Source organism: Coenobita brevimanus, chromosome 11 (genome assembly GCF_032717465.1).
Source record: "Coenobita brevimanus isolate Jiangsu-jjx chromosome 11, ASM3271746v2, whole genome shotgun sequence".
NCBI classification, from domain to species: Eukaryota; Metazoa; Arthropoda; class Malacostraca; order Decapoda; family Coenobitidae; genus Coenobita; species Coenobita brevimanus.
In genome coordinates, this window is record NC_136964.1 from 7,683,825 (window position 1) to 7,704,483 (window position 20,659).

Here is a 20,659-nt window from a genome sequence, read left to right on the forward strand (position 1 = left end):
TTGCCATCGCCATCCGTACAAAACCCGCCCAATTGCTGGAAAATTATCCCAGTGACTATTTATTTTCGTTTCAGTTAAGATATACCGATTATTTTCGGTAGTCTTTAGTACTGTTTGGTAATTCTGGTACGTGAAAAGCCAAAACCAACAATATTTCGAACTCTGACCGGCAACTAGTCTTCAAAAGTCCTCAATAGCCCCTTGTTTTCAACTCCCGTCTGACCATATCGTGTTGTGGCAGTTTTTATTATTTTGGGATGGAGGTGTGTTGAAAGGGAGCCAAGACCAGCAATGTTTCTAATTTTATTTCGACGTGACATCATCAAATACTGGCAAATATTTCATGGAAACTCCTGTTCATTGACCCCAGATGATCTCTTGGCCAGTCCTTTTTACACTACTACTCAGGGCCACCAGTTCAAGATTGCCCTCTCCAGACATCATCTTACGCACGTAAGAGATTCTTCAAGATGCGTATCTCTCTGGAATTTCCTGCCCGTCTCTGTTGTTTCTATTCTTTCTTGTCCTCTTACTCTCGGCCCCTGTCCCCCAACTTCACTCCTCTGCAAGGAGTTACTTCTTAGCTGCATATGATGCATTTTCCAGCCTATATCTTTACTTTGCCCTTTCTTATTTCCTATTTATGTGGGCTGGCTCATCAGCAGTGTGTGGCTTCCGTGGGCCTTCCTTCGGGCAGACTCAGGGTCCGGGAAGGTGAGATTGGGTGAGACCAGGGGGTGAGATAACTAGACCTAAAAAGAGCCGAAGTAGCCTAGTCTCGACGTACCACCTATTTTCGTCCCTGTCTTGCTATATTGCAAAGTATTTTAATTATCATGGCATTGTTTTATTATTATTTTCTATCTGTAGAATGTGAAAAGTAAGAGGAGAACTGCAATATTTCGAGCTTTGTCCCACGATTGGTCCTCAAAATAGCTCGACGAAGCTCTAACCACATAGTTTCAGTCTTGTCTTGCTCTATTGTATAGTATTTACAGAATTATGAAAAAGTTTGTGTTATTATTTCATATCTGAGGTATATGAAAATAAAGTCAACACTAATATTTCGGACAGTCCCGCGCAAGTAAAAAAAAAACAAAAAAAAACAACGGTCTCTGCCTACCTATTTTCGTCCCTCTAGCCATATCGCAATAACATATTCAACATTATAGCATAGTTTTTAATATTATTTGTTTGATATATGTAATGTACAGTATGCCAAAGCCAGGAAAATTTCGAGTTTTATCCTGAAATTGGTCCTTATAACAGCCTGAAGTATCCTTGTCTTACTACACATTTTTGTTCCTTTATGTTTAGTCATATAGCATAAGTATTTCTAGTACATTGACACATTTTTTTTGGCAGTATTTCATGGTTGTTGTGGGTGAAAATTAAGCCGAAACTGACATTTCAAACTTTTCCCGCAACCAGCCTCAAAACTAGCCCGATTATGCGTGTTTTCCGCAACCTTGGCAACACTTTTAATTGCCGTGACATCATGACAAGTAGTGGTTTCGAGGTATAACTTTGACTCGGCTCCCTTTTCTGTTTTGATTTATGTAGATTTCATGTTGGTTATGCCTGTTATGTTATCAGTTTGTTATCTGTTTTCTTCTTATTCGTAGTTACTTAATTATATTTTTTTCTTTCCGGTCGATCCGGCTCTAAGGTCAATCCGTCTCCAGTCATTTCGTCGCTACTAACAACCTAATCTAGCCTAATATAATCTATTCTACCTTACTTTAATCGAAATTAATCTAATATACCCCAACCTACATACCTATCTAATCTAACTTAGCTAGAACAACATGGGATGGATGGGCTTTAGGGACGGATCTACCTGCTATTCATCACAGCGTATTCACAAAGGATCTTACAGGTCTATCTATCTATCTATCTATAGCCCGACGCCCTAATCCCGCAAAGGGTGGCCGCAGACAAAACGCCTCCAAGTCGCTGTCACCCACCATTTGACTACCCTCCCCTCAACTCACTCCCCCCTCCCTCATATACCTCTCAACTCATCCCTCCACCTTATCCTCGGTCTTCCGCTCCCTCTCGCTCCCTCCACCTCACCTACATACACCCTCTTAGTCAGTCTTTCATTCTCCATTCTCTCCACATGTCCAAACCATCTCAGTGTATTTCTGTTATTCTTCTCAACCACATCCACATCCACCTCACAACGTTCTTTCACTTCTTCATTCGTCAACCTTTCCCTCCATCTCACTCCACATGCTTCTCTCAGGTAACTCATTTCCACTGCTCTCTTGACTCACTGTGCATTCTGTGACATCAGGGTAGGGATCACAATACCATCATGCAGTGACTTCTTAACTTCCATACTCACCTCCCTATTTCTCATCACTGCTTTCAGTGAACCAACAACCTCCCTTCCCTGCTGTACCCTTTCAAGCACTTCATCCCCAAAAGTTCCATCCTTACTCATCACACTACCCAAGTACTTGAATGCACTCAATTCTCTATATTCTCACCATCCAACCTCACTGTACATTCTGTGACTTCATTCCTCTCAAACACCATAACTTTACTATTGTTTACATTAACTTTCAGATTCCTCTTCGTCCAAATTCATTCACTAAACCTTGCAACTCCCATTCATCTTCACTCAACAATACTGTATCATCAGCAAACAGCAACACCGGAATCTTCCACATCTCCCCCTCATTCATTAGAGCCACCCCCACATCCACTGCCCTACCTTGCACCTCCTTTACAACCACATCCATGTATATATTAAACAGCAATGGAGACATCACACAACCCTGTTTCAGTCCCACACTGCGATCAAAGAACTCAGCTCACCATCCACTCGCACCGCGTCGCCCTAGCTCCATCGTACACACTCTTCACATCACTCAGCAATTTCCCCTCCACTCCATATGTTCTTAATTCCATCTACATACCTTGCCTATCTATTCTGTCATAAGCTTTCTCCAAGTCCATGAAGGCAGCATACACTTTCTTTCCTTTCTCTAGATACTTCTCCACTAAACATCTTAGAACAAATATCTGATCTACACACCCTTTTCCCTTCCTAAATCCCCCTTGTTCTTCTCCAACTAGCTCCTCTGTCATATGCCTAACCCTATCAATGAGTATTCTACCATATATTTTTCCAGTCACACTAAGAAGGCAAATACCCCTATGGTTACCACATACTTCTCTCTCCCCTTTTCCTTTGTTTAAAGGAACCTGATTTCTCTTCCCAAGCCAATCTACACAACTTCCATATCCACTCCACTACAATCTCACCCCCATACCTCAGCATTTCACCACACACTCCATCAATTCCTGGGGCCTTTCCAATCTTGATCTTCTTCATTGTTTCCACTGCTTCCGCCCTACTGATCTCTTCCTCCCTCCTCTCATCTCTTCTTCTCCCAGCCATTCCCGAACCACTTATACTCACACTGCCCTCACTCTCTACATTCAACAAATCCTCAAAGTGCTCCTTCCATCCCCTCAATTTCTCTCTCTTCTCCACCAGCAATCTATTATTCCTATCTTTCACTCACCTGCTATTTGCCCTTTCACACTGCCTTACTTTCTTTACCTCCTTCCAAAACAATTTCTTACTCTCCCTCCATTTCACACTCAGATTCCTCCCAGACTCTTCATCCACTTTCTTACTCTTCTTCACCAATCTCTTCACCTCACTTCTCCTGCTCACATATGCCTCTCTCTTCTCTTACTGTTCCACTGCATGTTCATTAGGTGTATATCCGTCACTTTCCTCTCTAACGCCTCGCATCAGAGAATCAGTTATGAGCAGAGAAACATAACAAGTCTCTTAGCTTAGGAATATTAGCCGGCAGAGGAAAGGAAGAGGCTGTGGCAGTGAATTCGAGAACTTTTGCTTAGTTCTCAAGGCTCCCACGCAATCGAAACCCCATTTTGTTATTAATACATCATGCTGTAGAACACAAGATTTTGATTACAGGCGATTAAAGAGTTAATTAAATGCCCACAAGGTCTCAAGGACCTACTGACTGGCTATGTAGTGGTGACGTGCCACTAGCTAAGACTGAACTGGACTGAAATATTTATTGATGTAAAGGTATACAGAGACTGCCTGTTGCTGCCGCTGGTGATGATGATCGAAAAGTTTATTGCTGTTAAGGAATAAACAATAATTATATACAGTGCTGTGATGTGCTTCTATTCTGCTTTGATGCTACTTGTCTCTCTTGTATGTAATATATCTTATAAATTCCTTTACATTTTGTAGCATATACTCAGAACTATTTGCTAAAGGACGTACCCACGAATTTATAACCAGTGACTATACAACTGTATTTGCTGAAGCAGGTGTGTGGCAAGACCCATCACTTTCTTTTGTTGTATAATGACGTGCTCTGTACACCTTTGCAACAAATACTTCAGTCACAACGAAGTGGTGGGTCTTGCTACACACTCCCTTCAGCCAACGAAGTTGAACTGTACGTGGTCAGTTGTTACAATGTTGAAAAAAAAAAAAATAAAATAAAAAGCTACCTTAAGCATGTGCGTTTATCATAAAAATGTTTGTCTGTGTCTTTCACGCTATTTTTTCACTTCAGTTTGTGTCTGACGAGTTTAGCAGCATCACCAACTTAGGATATTATACGTAATTTAAGAAGTTTTATAAATATATAACCAAAGCCCATACTCTCATCCGTAAAGGAGGGTTCCTGGCACATCTTCCCCAGCCACATTCAAGGTGACCTAAAATGAATGCAACCCATAACACTAGGAAGACGTATAGGGCATCACTCGTGGGCAGCAGTGGTTCCAGCAGGATGAGTCCAAGGTCTAGTGAGATACTACACCTTGGATAAGGCCACCCCACACACTTCACGTTGATGTGGCTGCGGCAACGATTCGGGGATCGACTGATCAGTAGGCCCATGTGTGACCCTGAGTGTGCCGCACACTCACCCGACCTGAGTCCCCTAGATTACTATATGTGGGGTTATCTGAAGGATAAAGTTTATGAAAACCACCCCCAGACAATCAGAGACCTGAAAACAGGAATCACGACCAGCATCAGAGCTATCCCAAGAGGGGAGTGTGTCCGCGTAATTGACAATTTCGCATTCAGGAGTGCCTGCGACGCGCGCGACGTCGAGGTGGTCATTTGGAACACATTTTGGAAAGGTCATAAAAAACAGACCATTTGAACTGCAGAACCCAAACTTTTAGGACTGTTTTGTTATGAACGTAGTTTAACATGAATGAAAAAATAAATACACTTTCTCATCAGTTGTATAAATGACACACTATTATGGGTTGCGCTCATTTGGCGTCACTCTGTATTTTGCATAATGCCTTAATGTTTGTCTTTATGGGCTACATTAGACAGGCTGCATAAACAACATGCAAGGTAATAATAGCGTGCCGTGCTGGTAGGAAGGATGAAAAGGGAAAAGTAGCAACTGAATAGGTTAAAATCTCTAATACAGTAGTGCTTACCTAAAAAAAAAATCTAATTACGAACTGATTTCAATGAATGTTTATTATTATTATTATTTTTTAAGTCAACCCTCACTCGTTTTTAAGTCCAAGATTTTTTGTTTTGTTTTTTTAATTGTTCGATTTTAAGATTCCGCAACACCTATCGGGAGGGTTGGGGAGTTTCGTCCCCCATACATCCCTAGATTATTATTGTCTCACACCAATTCGGAAAGGATGTGCCATGGAAGAAAAGTCATTTATACTGATGAATACTACTTATGGTCCCGAAAATCATTGATATCTTCTGAAAGTGGGTTTGTGAACTAAAACAGAAAATTTCTGGGACATATTGATGGATAGAAATGGGGGATCATGGTAAAATTATGAAGGTCCGTGGAAAGATACTTACTATTTTCTTAATGGCATTTCCCTATATATATAATCCAGGCAGTTTAAATGAAGAACTAAAGATGGGGGGTTACTGTATAGGTAAATATAATAGTGATGGTTTATGATAGGGTGTAATAAGGTTATGAATATCAGTCACTCTTCATGTTATCTCCGATCCAAACTAAATTTGAGGGATATGTTAGACAAAAACAATTGCCATGGGTTTATATAGGGTGTAATGAGGCAATAAATCGACAAGACATAGTTGGTTAAGAACGTTTATGAATTCACACCAACCTTTCTGTTACGAAGTATTTGACATTAACATATAAATTGAATAACCATGGGTGTGCTAAAGCTATTAAAATAACACTTTTATGCATCTTTACCTACATATTTATTCTCCTTAACCCCAGCAATTAAATGGAGACCTAACTTTATTGCCACGGGTTGGTGTGCGGTGTACAGTTGGTTAAGATTTTTTCGAAGACTGAGTATTGACGGACTTTCATATTTACCTCTCCCAATCCGGACAATTCAAATAAACATATTTTCGGCATATATTGGTGGATAAAACTACTAGGCATGGGCTGACGTTGGGTGTGATAAGGCTGTAAAGAACCATCTGGCGTGCAGTGCCGTGTAGGATGTGGTGACATCTGGCGGGGCGCGGCGGAAGCTTTTATATTTACTTGTGCACCCATCGGGGTAGGTTGGTTGCACACCTACCTTATCTTATCACCGCTTCCCTGCACAGGTAACTCAAGAATTGCTATCCTTGTCTCTTTCTTGCCGTCTCCTTGGCCCTGTTTACCCAGATTAATAGGTGCAGTGGGAATATATGGATGGTCAGGGGTGGGACTGCGAATTATGTTTGGGCAGGGCCAGGCATCTCAACAGATAAACCCAAAGCCTCTCTTATCACCTTCCTGTAAAATTTAAGCCGAAATGCTGTCTCAGACCCTTCCCTGCCCCAGGGTGCCCCGTTCCTGGATAATTATTTAATACAAGAAGGGTCCATTGGGTTAATACGGGTTAGATTGGATGAGTCAGGTATGAAGCAATATTGTGTACGTAAGAAAAGTCCTGTAAAGAACCCAACTCTAAATAACGTTCTTGCATACCCAGCCTAGCCTATCCTGACTCCTAATTGCAGTGCTGTGAATAATTACCTCTTTATATTAACTCGTGGGGTGAGGGTGTTAAGTTGTTGCGATGAGTGGATGGTTGGGCTGGGTTAGATAGATAAAACTTAGAATCTACCTACTAGCTTCTTGTAAGATTTGGGCTATCCTATCTTTTCCTTGCATGCAACTTTTCTCTGCTATACATTAACTTATAAAATGTTGAGTACAATACCCATTTGACTCTAACTTGGCCTAAAATTGCCATCCCTTCATCATCAGTAGTGAGTTGTAAAAATAGATTAGCACTAGAATATGATGCTAGTCATGAAGAAGTGCAATGAAAAGAAGGTAAAACTTTAATATTGTCTTTTTCTGCCACTGAACAATGTAAAATAAGCTATGAAATGACTAAAATCTGGGCCAAGTTAGTTTAAAAAGAGTATAGTTACTTCTTTACTGATTATTTTAACCTAAGCTCATATCACTAAGTTTTATGCCTCTGCTCTGTAAAAAAAAGCTTTGAATTCAGATATACTGTAGATAGTGGTTTCTTGACTCAAAAATTAGTAGGAAAAGTTGGGTAACGTATTATTTCTTGGAAGGAATGGGTTGTGGGCTCCTGGCCTTTGGTTCCTTCTTCCTTGCATAAAAAAAAAGAAAAAAAAAAGAGAGAGAGGGAACAAAAAGGCTCAATTCCACGTGTGTAAGGCATAGACTCTAGGTTTTATATGTAGAAAAACTCAAGGACAAATGGCCACCCCTTACAGGCTAATGGCAGTTGGGTATAGACATATAGATAGAAATTCCTTTTTTCATCCCTGCTCCTTATTTCATGTGCAAACTGAAAAAATTCTCTCTCTGTCCCAAGCAACCTAACCTGAGTGCTTATATTTATTGACTGCTGTACCTAGCACCTTTTCCTTTATTGATTTATTTGCCATACTGTAACACTGTATTAGTTTTCTGTTATTTATGGGATTCTTACATTGAAATAATTTGTATAGACTGTACAGCATACAAGAGGATAGTATTGTGCCATGTCCAGAAATAAGTTTGTAAGGAAAAAGTGTTTGGGAGTGTCTGTAGCCAACCAGAATGCGAGTCTTGGTTTATTCAGGCTATCATCAGACTTTTCTTAGGAGACATTGAATATGAAGGGTGTGGTATGTAATTCAATAACCTCTTCACCACCTAAGAACCATTACTAGTTGGATAAGTGTTAAATTTTCGAAATTACACCTAACTAACTGACACTTAGATTAATATGCTCATTGTTGAATTTAAGCACTTCTAAGCACTTCCTCTTACATAAACATTCGTTTCAAATGCTTTTCTTCGTACCGTACATAAGAAAAGGAGATGGGGAGTGGGAGTCTCTTGCTCCTATCGCTGTCTTTTCTTGCATGTAACTTAACCTAACCTAATTTAATTTAGTCTGGATGTAGATTTGATAATGGACAGAGAACCGAATTTAATTTAGTGTGGACGTAGATTCGATAATGGATGGAGCCACAAGCTGAACAACCCCCACTCCCACTCCTTATCTACTTAGTACTAAAACTTGCATTTGCAACATGTATATAGAAGAGAAATTGATTAAAATTGCATAAGCTAAATGACAAACACATTAATTTCATTCTCCGTTTGTTGAGTGTAGAGTAATTCTGAAATAATACCAGATAAGCTGTATTGAAGCTGAAGAAAGATCATCATAGTGAAAGAGGTAATACAGGTATGCATAATAAGTCAGATGTGAAGTAAATTTATTTTTACAAAGAAAATGCAGTAAGATCCTTTATAAGTAGTAGTAGTAGTAGCTAGTCGTTCCCTAGGCAGTCTGGCCGAACAGCCCCAAGTCCCCATGTTGAAGTTGAAAAAATGTCTTTATGGTGAAAGTTAATACAGGTATGCATAATAAAACAGATGTTAATCAAACCTATTTTTACAAAGAAAGTATAGTAATTCCTCATCATTGTAGTTGTGATCCTAAAAACTACTATGTTAATTGAAAATCGTGTTAAATGAGCATGTGGAGTTACATGGAGAGACAGACTGACAAATGAGGAAGTGAAGAAGCGTTGTGGTGTGGATGTGGATGTGATAGAAAGCGATAGGAGAAATACATGGAGGTGGTTTGGCCATGTGGAGAGGATGGAGAGTGAGAGACTAACAAGAAGAGAGTATGTGAGTGAGGCGGAGGGGAGGAGAGAGAGAGGGAGGCCGAGAATGAGATGGAGGGATGGAGAGATATACGAGAGAGGAAGGTGTGAGCTGGAAGCAGGGCATTGAAATGGCGGGGAACAGGGCGACATGGAGGCAATTTTTTTGTGGCCACCCCTTACGGGATTATGGCATCTGGCAATAGATAGATAGATAGCATAATAAATCAGATGTGAAGCAAACCTATTTTTACAAAGAAAGTACAGTAATTCCTCACTTAACATTGTAGTTGTGATCCTAAAAACTACTGTGTTTGTTGAATATCGTGTTAAATGAGTGTTGTGTTCCAGCAAGAAGACTGATAATATAAAATGGTATTCAAGGCTGCAATTGATTACCAAGATGGATTATATATTTTGACTGGGTATAGGAGGGTGTATCAAATATTGAAGTCCATAAGCAAACTAAAGAAAAATGATATATTGAGATCTGTGTTTGTGTATGCTGTGCCAACCCCAACCCTTCACTGCACATCCTGGCCATTTCATAGTGGACAGTGGCATACTGTGTGAAAAGTGTTCCAATGCTTGTGGGATAGGTGTAGTAGTGTTCAGGGACTGTAGCCCTTCTTATTAGCAAGACCTCATTTCCTTCTTATGTATATACCTACTGTATCTACAGCCTGATGCCACAATCCCATTAAAGGGTGGCTGTTTGTCGTGGAGTTAGTTTTACGGAGAGGGACACCAAACCTCTGCCAACCCACTTGCTGCCATGCAGGAAACACATTTGAGTTGGTTATGGTATATGGTTATCACCCTGCATTGTACAGTAAATGGTTTCCTGGCTTATGGGAAACCGTTACACTTGTCAATCAATGTAAAGCCACCTGAAAAAGGAAGAAGAGTAATAAAAAATGACAGGAAAGATGGGAGAAATAGGAAGAGAGGAGGACAGACTGGAAAAGAATGATAAAGGTGAAGGAAGGAGTAGGCAGCACTATATTACGTGTCAATGATTGTTGCCACCACCTACCACCTCATTTGGGTGCTGCTGTGTTGTAATCAGTTGAAAAGTGGAGGTGTGCATTCAAGTTGCACAGCCAGGGGCCCAAGATTTTTCCAGCCTTACCAAGCAACTGCCACTCAATTGCAAGCTTTATAGTGAAAAATGTGTTAAGTGAAAGCCTGTAAAGTGTGGAATTATTGTATTGTATTAGCTCCATTTATAACTTTTAAGCATCTATACTGGTACCATTTTATACCATTATATAGGGATGTTGTTTTCATTTTTATACTGTATTCTTGTCATCTTCAGAGAAATTTCATTCAGTGTAGAAGAGGTTTTTCAGACAATGGGTTCAGTATAGCTTTGTGTATCTTCTGAATTGTTGACTTGCAGTTTTGCAGTAACCCCTAAGCAGTGCACTGTCACTCCTTTTCATTGTAACTCCGTAATGCAAATGTTGACCAGTACTCTTGTAGCTGTTCATAAACAGTACCTGTGCAATTTATCAACTGTGGAACCTCCTCGTAAAACAACTAACTCAAAGTCAAATGGCCACCCCTTACGAGATTATGGCGTCTGGCAGTAGGTAGGTAGGTAGGAACAGTTTTTGACAGCCTGTACATCCTTCCATTATTTTAAATGCATTGTGTCCTTGTACCTCAGAAGGAAATGGACCTTGATTTTTGCTGTTTTTTTAAATGTTTTCTGGAAAGGCTGTCTGTTTCTGAGCTACCGGTACCAGCCTTTGATTTTCTTTCTTTTTGCATAAGAAAATACTGTCAGAGCTTGATGAAATTGTGTGATGGTAGCAACAGGTATATTTTTATAAATATCATCATAGAGAAGAGGTTAATCCTGTGTTTATTTTTATTTTTTATTTTATTTATTTTTTAAGTTCATTATTACTGCTGCCAAATGTATTCACCAGTAGGCTAAATGATAACATGTATTGATGCAGTTTTGGCATTTAAGGATAACACTTATTAGAGTCTCCACCCTTCCATCACTTAAGTTTGTGTGTGTGTGTGTGTGTTCAGAAGTATTATGGAGAGATATAAGAGTGAGGGGGTATAAGTTGAAGAAAGGGTAACCTGATAGCAGAGGAGAGGGTGATATGGAGGCAGTTTATTTGTGGCCACCCTCTTTGGGATGAAGGCACCTGCTATAGATAGATAGAGTATGGTAATGTAGACTCACCAAAGTACAGCTGGGTTTGGTACTGCATTTACTGGATGTCGTAGGAAAGGTTTGGTTTGTGTTTTTCATGGTTGCTGTTCGTATTTTTAGTTAGTTGTTCTCCGGAGAGGGGCACTAACCCTCCGCCAACCCACTTGTCATGTAGGGAACACGTGTTGGTTGGTTATAATGTTACCACCCAGCATGGCAATAGATAGATAGATAGATAGATAGATTGTTTTTCATGCCATTAACTATTTTCATCATAAAACTTGCTTGTTATCTGTACTTAAATTTCTTGTTTAGTGTAGTTTGATAGGGACTTAACCTTGCATATTATAGATGAAGAGTATGTAATCCATTATCATCCTCACCATGTTGTGCAGGCAAACACAGTGAAACACTCACTAAAACCTTCGAAAACTTACCAAGCCTTTACCAATATTTCTTTCATCTCAGCTTGGCTTGGATATTTGTTCTTTTGCAGCTTCTTTCACACAGCTTAGTATCAGCAAATGACAGTGCTACCACTTTACGTTCTTTTCGTAGCACTTCCCTGTCACTGTCATTTTCGCAGATCTTTGTCCTTTTTCAGCTTCTTTCATGCACCTCACTTGCTGAAAATGACAACGGTAGTGCTATGCATACTTTCTACAGCACTTCTTTATGACTAGCATCAACTTCAACTCATACTCTGTTGTCACGGCTCAGTATTGAAGATTGAGAGAGAGCAGTTATAGGCCAAATTAAAGTAAAAAGTATTGTCAACATATCCCTTAACCCCATGAATCTGTTTATGTCCCTTTTTAGTTTATTCTTGCTACTTCTAGATTATATTATTTTCATCAGGAATTGTCGCTTATACTGGAGGAATGAGGGACTGAATAGGGAGACTGTCAGAGATCGAACAGCATGCAAAGCCGCCTTTAGGTGACCGAGGTTGATGTACCGGGTATGCAAGGATGTTAGAGCCTTTATAAATGATACGAAATGGAGGAGTTTATTAAGGCTTCATCTAACCCCTCCAGTTCAAAAAGTCTAACATAAGCTAAATAAAATCAACAGGAAATTGCAGGAACTAATTGAAAAAAATATCCCCAGTCTCTAAATATTAACCCCTCCATGTTGTGTACCATATGTGTATAATGTGAGTGAGGTGGAGGGCGGGATAGGGAGGGGAAGGCCGAGAATGAGATGGAGGGATGGAGTGGAGAGGTATATGAGAGAGGGGGGTGTGAGCTGGGAGCAGGGCAATGAAAAGGCAGGGGACAGGGCAGCACGGAGGCGATTTGTTGATGGCCACCCCTTATGGGATTAAGGCGTTTGGCAATAGATAGATAGATAGACCCATCAGACTTGAGAGAGTTAGAGATAGCCTTCACCAAGTTACAATTCCCTTCATCACTGGTATTCTCTTGTATACTGAATAGAATTACGGTACTGATTTTGGTAGCAGCAGGCGTAAAATATAATTAATTACATAATTGAGCTGAAGGGGTTAATGCAGTACAGAATCCATAAGAATTGAATGTCTGATGTGAAAATTACAGTAATAGGAAAAACTAGGGGCAGTGCTGTATATTTTTTCATAATGTCATGCAAAACACACATAAACATAATAGACAGTAGTTATGTTCATTGAAAATACTTGTGTCAATTTAACAAAAAATTACTTGGGGCAACTTGGCAACTAAAATGTATATTGCGAATTGGCAACTAAAAATGCATAGCTATGGCAACTTGACATTTAAAAAACAAGTGGCAGCTTAACAAATAAAGCTACAGGTGGCAATTTGGCAACAAAATATGCATATGGCAACTTGGCAATGAAAAATGCATTTGGAAACTTACTGCAAATAACTAAAAATACATGTGGCAGCCTAGCATCTAAAAATACATGTGGCAACTTAGTAACAAAAAATTCATATGGTAACTTAGCAACCAAAACACATGTGGTAACTTAGCAACCAAAATACATGTGGCAACTTAGCAACCAAAAATTATATGTTGCACCTTATCAACTAAATATACATGTGGTTACTTGGCATGTAAAAGTGCATGTGGCAACTGAGAGTATTGATAAGGAATAGGAAGTGAGCATTGAAGTAAAAACCTTGCTGCATGACAGTACAGTATTTTGATTCTCTCTCTAACCTACGGAAGTGGACTTTGGACGCTGTTGGAAGGACACAAGAGCTAGAGCTGTGGAAATCCTGTATGTGGTAGGTAGACAAACAGTTAAGGAAGTGAATGTTGTGGTATTGCTGTGCCTGTGCCAGAAAGCATTAGAAGTGCCGTGAGATGGTATGGCTCTGTGGAAATAGGGAAAAATGGGAGACTGCTTAGGAGAATGTTTGTGAGTGAGGTGAAGGGGACCATTGGGATGGGGATACCATGGATGAGGTGAGGGATGAGGTGTAGAGATATAGTACATGTAAGAAGGGAAAATGAGAGACTGCTTAGGAGAATACTTATGAGTGAGGTGAAGGGGATGTTTGGGATGGGGATACCAAGGATGAGGTGAGGGATGGGGTGTAGAGGTACATGAAAGGGGAGAGGAGAGTATTTTAAAATGTTAATCCATTGTAAGCAGTGCTACTGTGCCTTTTTACATTAATGTACAGTGGAGTTGCTGTCTTTGTGGTAATTCTTGCTGAAATCACTGTGTAGTTTTTTCTACCTCAACAAAAATCTCTTTAGCGCAATTAATGGCACTGTGGTCAGATTGGAAAGTTGATTTTACCAGTATCCAAGGAGACTCATCCCTTCCTCCTGTCATGTCTAAGGTTCATTGAATTTCATGCAACCACAGCATAGTATATAAGTTGTGGGAGTTGTTGTTGTTGTTGCCTTGGTAATCCTGGTCTGCCTAGTTGAGCAGACCCATCAGCCACAGGTAAGCAGTTCTTTCTGTGGGCTTTGCCTACAGTTGGAGTTTGAGGTTTGGCTCCTGGGTGGATGCTGCAGCTGCTCCACCCAGGGTGCACAGCAGGAAAATATGTATGCTCTTCATCAGCACCAGTTGTGGGAGTGGCAGCTCAGTATTCAAGTTTTGGGACTGGTCCAGTTCTTTCGGGTAAAAACAGACCAGTCATGCCAGATAAATAGAAGAGAGTGCTTTTGTCCCAGAAGTGAGCTGCATTCCACTCACCCCTGTAGAGAGAACTGCATTCCCCCACATGAGTTATCTCCCCCAAGATTTACTGTCTTTGTATATCATAAATACTAATGCACAGGACATCCTTGGCGTGTGTTGCCTTTTTCTTTTTTCCGTTCTTTTTTTCCTGCTTAGTTCATGGTAAGCTATAAATAATCTCTTGAGTAATGCTGTCTTGGTTGGGACAATTCTGTTGTTCTTTTCCAGTAACTGCTAGATGACTATTCAGTTGAAAGTGAATCATACAAGTGTGAGTGTTACTACTAATGCTGCACAGTACCATTAACCCTCTCATGCTTGGGACAGTCTGCAGTTCTATTCTTGGGACAGTCTGCAGTTCTATTCTTGGGACAGTCTGCTATTCTATTCTTGGGACAGTCTGCAGTTCTATTCTTGGGACAGTCTGCAGTTCTATTCTTGGGACAGTCTGCAGTTCTATTCTTGGGACAGTCTGCTATTCTATTCTAGGGACAGTCTGCTATTCTGTTCTTGGGAGAGTCTGCTATTCTGTTCTTGGGAGAGTCTGCTATTCTATTCTTGGGACAGTCTGCAGTTCTATTCTTGGGACAGTCTGCAGTTCTATTCTTGGGACAGTCTGCTATTCTGCTCTTGGGACAGTCTGCGGTTCTATTCTTGGGACAGTCTGCTATTCAGTTCTTGGGACAGTCTGCTATTCAGTTCTTGGGACAGTCTGCTATTCAGTTCTTGGGACAGTCTGCTCTTCAGTTCTTGGGACAGTCTGCATTTCTGTTCTTGGGACAGTCTGCTGTTCTATCCCACCTACCCAAAATGAACGGATCTTGTATTTTGCTGCCTCTTATTTTGTTTAAATTTTTACTTGGAGGGAACAATCTTGAGTGTTTCCGGCTTTTGGTTCCTTCTTCCTTGCATTAAAAAAAAAAGAAAAAATGGTTTTCTTTAGTTGAGAGTACCGTATGTCATAAGGGTGTGGGGTCTGTATTCTCATCAGTTAAAGCAGTTCCCTAGCACCTCTTCCTTAGTGACTTATTTTTGGATAGAGCTAGTTGCTATCAATTTATATGCTATTTATGCTGAGTATGGTGGTATTGGAATGATTTAAATGACACTGAAGAGGAGAGTAAGGAGTAATAAGCAAATCAAATCACTTAGGAAGGTGTGTTAAGGAGCTTCCTTATCCAGTAAGACTACGAATGTAAGTGATAGTTCTGTTGTTACCTATAAAACAATTCTGCCAGTTTTTCATACACGATACAGCCTTTGATTCCTACCTTGCATTAAAAAAAAGTAATAATAATAAGTTGTGGACCAGTGAAATGGCAGGGGACAGGGCGACATGTAGGCGATTTGTTTGTGGCCACCCCTTATGGGATTAAGGTGTCTGGCAATAGATAGATACAGGTAGATAGATAGATAGAAAAGTTTTGATGGTTATTCATTGTTTTTCGTGGGTGTTTGGAAACAGACACATCCATGATTTGCAAAAATCCGAGAATAATGCAACCCCATCTAAAAGGGTCCCCACAGTCATCCTTTAACTATGAGATTTCCTAAAAATCCTTTGTAGTTCCCCCAAGCATTACCAGACTGGAATCTACTATTTGAAGATGTATTTTTGGAGGATTGAACCGTAAATCTGGTAAACCCACCCCAGATTACACCTTAAACTAGTGTATTTTGTGTTGACTTACTCGTACATGAAGACTGTAATTCAAGCTGGCAAAGTTGAAGGCATGAAAAATGAGGGATTAATGTAACAAATTTTGAGTTTGGTTCTCTGCTGTCTTGTTTTTGTTTTTATCTCTGAGGGAACAAACTTGTGGGGTTCTAGCATTTGGTTCCTTCTTCCTTGCATCAAAGAGAGGGAGAGAGAAAAAAAAAATTGGAGCTCATCCTGGGTGTATAATGAGGATTGCCTGTGCAGTACTGTATATTGTTCCTGGACTCTCATACTGCATAGGTGGTGGCATCACTGTGTGTTCCCCTACAGTTATTTTATTATGTTCATCCCTTTAGTCCAGTGATGTATTTTGTATTTTATTCTAGCCACCTTCACATGATTTAACTATGGGGAATGATGAACCTCATGCATTAAAGGAGTTAAAAGTGATCTCCACTAAACTCTCACTATGAAAGAGTTCCATAAAGCAAAAGAGAATCCTCAGGTGACTGCGAGAATAAAATACTGTAATAACTATGCCATCAGAGTTTCATTATAGCCAGAGACCATAATCCCTTAAGGGGTGGTCATTTGTCTTTGAGTTAGTTGTGTTATGGGGAGGGGCACTAACCCTCCCCCAACCTATTTGCTAACATGTAGGGAGCATGTATGGGTTGGTTATATGGTTACCACCCAGCGTTGTAAATGGTTTCCCGGCTTACAGGAAACCATTAGGCTTGTCAGTCAGTGTAAAGCCATCTGAAAAGGAAAGAAGAGTAATAATAAGTGACTGGAAAGATGAAGGAAATAGGAGTGGAGTGGTTAAATTAAGCAAAACTGCCACATATACCCATTTACCATTTTTAGAATCAGCAACAGGTATCAGAAAACTAATTAGATACAGTAAGTGTGAGCATAGAAGTGTGCATAAAGGATTAATTTCTCATTATGCCTTGGCCTTGACTTAGTTCACTTGTGTTGTTACTTCTTAAAATTGGTCCGTGGTTTGCTTCACTGTTGAATGTAAATGTTCTTTCCCCCCATGTTCAATTCTGATGAGTAGATGAACAAAATGAATTGTTTAATACTGTGTCTTTATGTGTACAGTATCTATTGTTTGCCATAGTTTATATAGTACCGGTATGTGCATTATGAACAACGTATGGTAGGTAATTATTTACAGTTTGGTGGTGCGTGATCTTAACTCTGAATGTGTAGAACATGATTCATATTTTAGTGAGTTTCTCAACCAGAGTAAACTGTCCCTCACATTTGTGTAAAATATCATGCACAGTATGCTGATCTTTGTTGTCCTTCCAAACATATAAAAGTTGACCTTGAGGCCTCATGTTAAGTCAGTGTTCAAAAAGAACAATTATCCTTTTGTATCCTTTTGTACTGTTGACTTTGCATCCTTGGCTTCACCAGCTATGCAGTGTAGTACAGTACTGTACTCCATTTTTTGCTTATCCCTGGCTGTTGTCTACCAAATTCATATTTGGTATGCCTCATGTGGCTGTCTGATAAGTTATCCACTCAAGCAGTAAATGTGAGTGATAAAAACAAATCCTTTTGGTGCAGTGACTGTTGTACAGTAATGTATTACATTACAACATTACAGTATAACTTTTTTTTCCCCCTATAATGTGTGCACCTCAGGGCATATACTTGACAGTCCAGTCCATAAACCCCAGCTAACCTCTTAGTTGTACCACACCATCATGTGTTTCTTGTTCGGCACTAGTATCCATCATCCGTACACAGTACTGTAGTACAGTTCTGTATATGCTAGAGCTTCCTCATGCAGAACTGGTGCAATGCAGTTATTAGGGACATGTCCAGGCATGTCTCATCCAGGGCTCTTGTGTTAGCATTAGCAGGGGTGTTTTTATGACATGTCAGAAGGTCTTGTAGAAGATAAGTAAAATCTGTTTTGACAAAATTCCGGTCATCAGACTGTTCCCAGCTCCAACCCGAACCCTTCCACGCAGTACTGCTTTTCAGACCACATGACCACCACCTCCCCCAGCCACTTCATTTGTGAAAACAGTAGCCAGTACAGTACAGTACCAAGAAATTACTGTTATACCCATGTACTGAATGTGTTTATTGTGAAGATAAAAAGGCTTCAACTAAATAAAGATGGAATGTATGTTTTTCTCATATGCAAAGAAGAAAGAACCAAAGGCCATAAGCCAGCAAAGTTGTTTATTTCAAGATAAAACAGAGAGAGAGAGAGAGCGAGCATTAACATTGTAACATTAAAAAAATTAATAGTGTATATCAGTATAAGAGATGGGTCTGCTGATTGTCACACAGAACAGTCCAGTTGTGTCAGTAGGGTTGGTAAAGCATTAATGTTTGCAAGATGCCATTCGGGACTATTGCAGAATTTTTCATTATAGAATTAATGGATAGAGCAAAGGTTTATGTATTTTAATCAAGGAAATGTCTCACAAGCCATTTATCAAGACTTTCATTTGTTGTATTTGTTTGTGTTGTGAAGGAGTTGTAGTGATAATTTTTACTGTGTGTACATACGGATGATGTGCTGTGTTGCAAAGGGAGTTATCTAGCAACAAATCTTTCATAAATAGTGTTGCTAATTAGTAATCTGAACAATTGCATGTATGTGATAATGTTGCTTGGATAATTCAGAGTGGTTCAGTGATCAGAGTGCCCCACATGGAGTTAGGGCCTTCACAGAGTCACTTCCCAAGAGGTAACTAAATTTTTTCAGTCATGTAATGCCACTGAGGGAAGTAGTCTGGTTATATACCCTTAAATGTACTGGATTATGGTAGTCTAGCTTGGTTCCTTACATTTTGAAGGAGATAAAATATGTTTGGCTGTTTTGAGTTAATGTTAGAAGCAAGTGAGGCTTTGAGATAATTTTGGTTAGGTAACACAAAATTCTGTTCCATTCCTGGGTATTTTGTTGACTAGATGATGTGTAATAGGTAGTGAGTGTTCATATTTTGGAACTGAGCTACTCTTACAAATTCAGTGCTAAGTTTTGGTTGCATTGAATGTGATGAGCCATAATTATAAGGTAGGAATGAGTCTCCTTGGTTAGCAGTCAAATCATCCCTCCAGTCTAACTGCCTCTGACCATCAACTGAGCTGAAAGAGGTTACAGATCTTCATACAGTAAAAACAAAACTGACATGAACTCAGCCATCTTGTACTCATTCAGTGTAGGAATGTCTTTTTCTTTTTACTTTTGCTTTCTCTGTTGATTTTATTCAGCTTAGAGTAGGCTTTCGGAGCTGGAGAGGTTAGATACAGCCTTGATATACTTCATCAGTACAATAAGTCTTTTGCTTTAAGTTGCATTATTTTTTTTTCTGTTAAGGTCAGAGCGAATTACAGAAAAATAGCCTGGTAAAATTCTGTTTGGCAGTGTATAGAGAATGGAGAATGAGTGATTGACAAGCAGAATGTATGAAACTGAGGTGAAGATGTGAAGGGGAAAGGGGGGTGGCCAAAGGATGAGATGGAGGGATAGGCTGGAAAAGTACCGGTATGTTGGGGGAGAGACCAAATGATGAGGTGGAGAGTTAGAATGGCGAGGTATCAGTATATGGGCAAAGGGGAGAGCAAAGGATGAGATGGAGGGATAGGCTGCAGAGGCACTGGTATGTAGGAGAAAGGAGAGACCAAATGATGAGATGGAGGGTTAGGATGGAGAGGTATCAGTATGTGGACGAAGGGAGAGACCAAAGGATGAGATGGAGGGATAGACTGGAGAGGTGCTGGTATGTAGGGGAAAGGGAGACCAAATGATGAGATGGAGGGTTAGGATGGAGAGGTACCAGTATGAGGGCAAAGGGAGTGTGAATTGGACATGGGCACAATGATGGCAGAGGGCAAGGTGACATGGAGGCAATTCATTTATGGCCCCACCTTCCATGATGTGTCTGGCTATAGATAGAGTGATATAATATTCTGCTACTGTCTGGTAATGTTTTTGGTCAGGGCAAGTCTCGTATTTTTAGTATAGCATATGCAAGATGTTTTTTATTCATTTGAGAGTGAATTATAGGAGCCTGAGATTGTTACTCCCAGTCCTTCATTTATGCAACAGGTCAGCTCTGGAACTGTCTCTCTCTGTCTGTATTTCCTACTTCTTTTGATCTCCAGTCTTTCAAACGCAGTGTGTCCAGGCATCACGAAATGAATGGATCTTGAATTTGGCTCTCTTTTGTTGTTGTTCTTTTTTTTTGAAAGGAACATTCCATGGGCTCAGCCTTTGGTTCCGTCTTCCTCGCATAACAATAATAATAATAAAAAAATCATTAACTCTTTCTTGATTGGGGTGTGTGAACTGGGGGGAGGGCAGTGAAATGGCGGGGAACAGGGTGACATGGAGGCAATTTGTATGTGGCCACCCCAATGGGATTAAGGTGTCTGGCTATAGATAGATACTGTACAAAGGTAAATGATTGGAACAACTTTTATTTTTTTTATGCCCTCTGATGCCAGACAACATCATTAAGCTGAGTTTTAAGCTTTATTATTTTATTCCTGCTAAACCCATCATCC

General features: G+C 40.0%; 1 protein-coding gene across 1 annotated transcript in view; it reads left to right on the forward strand.

Moving 5' to 3' along the window:
* Nucleotides 1-6,555: 6,555 nt before the first annotated feature.
* Crk (Crk proto-oncogene, adaptor protein) overlaps nt 6,556-20,659 on the forward strand; it is a 116,795-nt gene continuing 102,691 nt past the window's right edge. The window contains exon 1 of the mRNA XM_080281296.1: nt 6,556-6,604. The gene's annotated coding sequence lies outside the window, so the exon portion shown is untranslated. The remainder of the gene's footprint in view (nt 6,605-20,659) is intronic.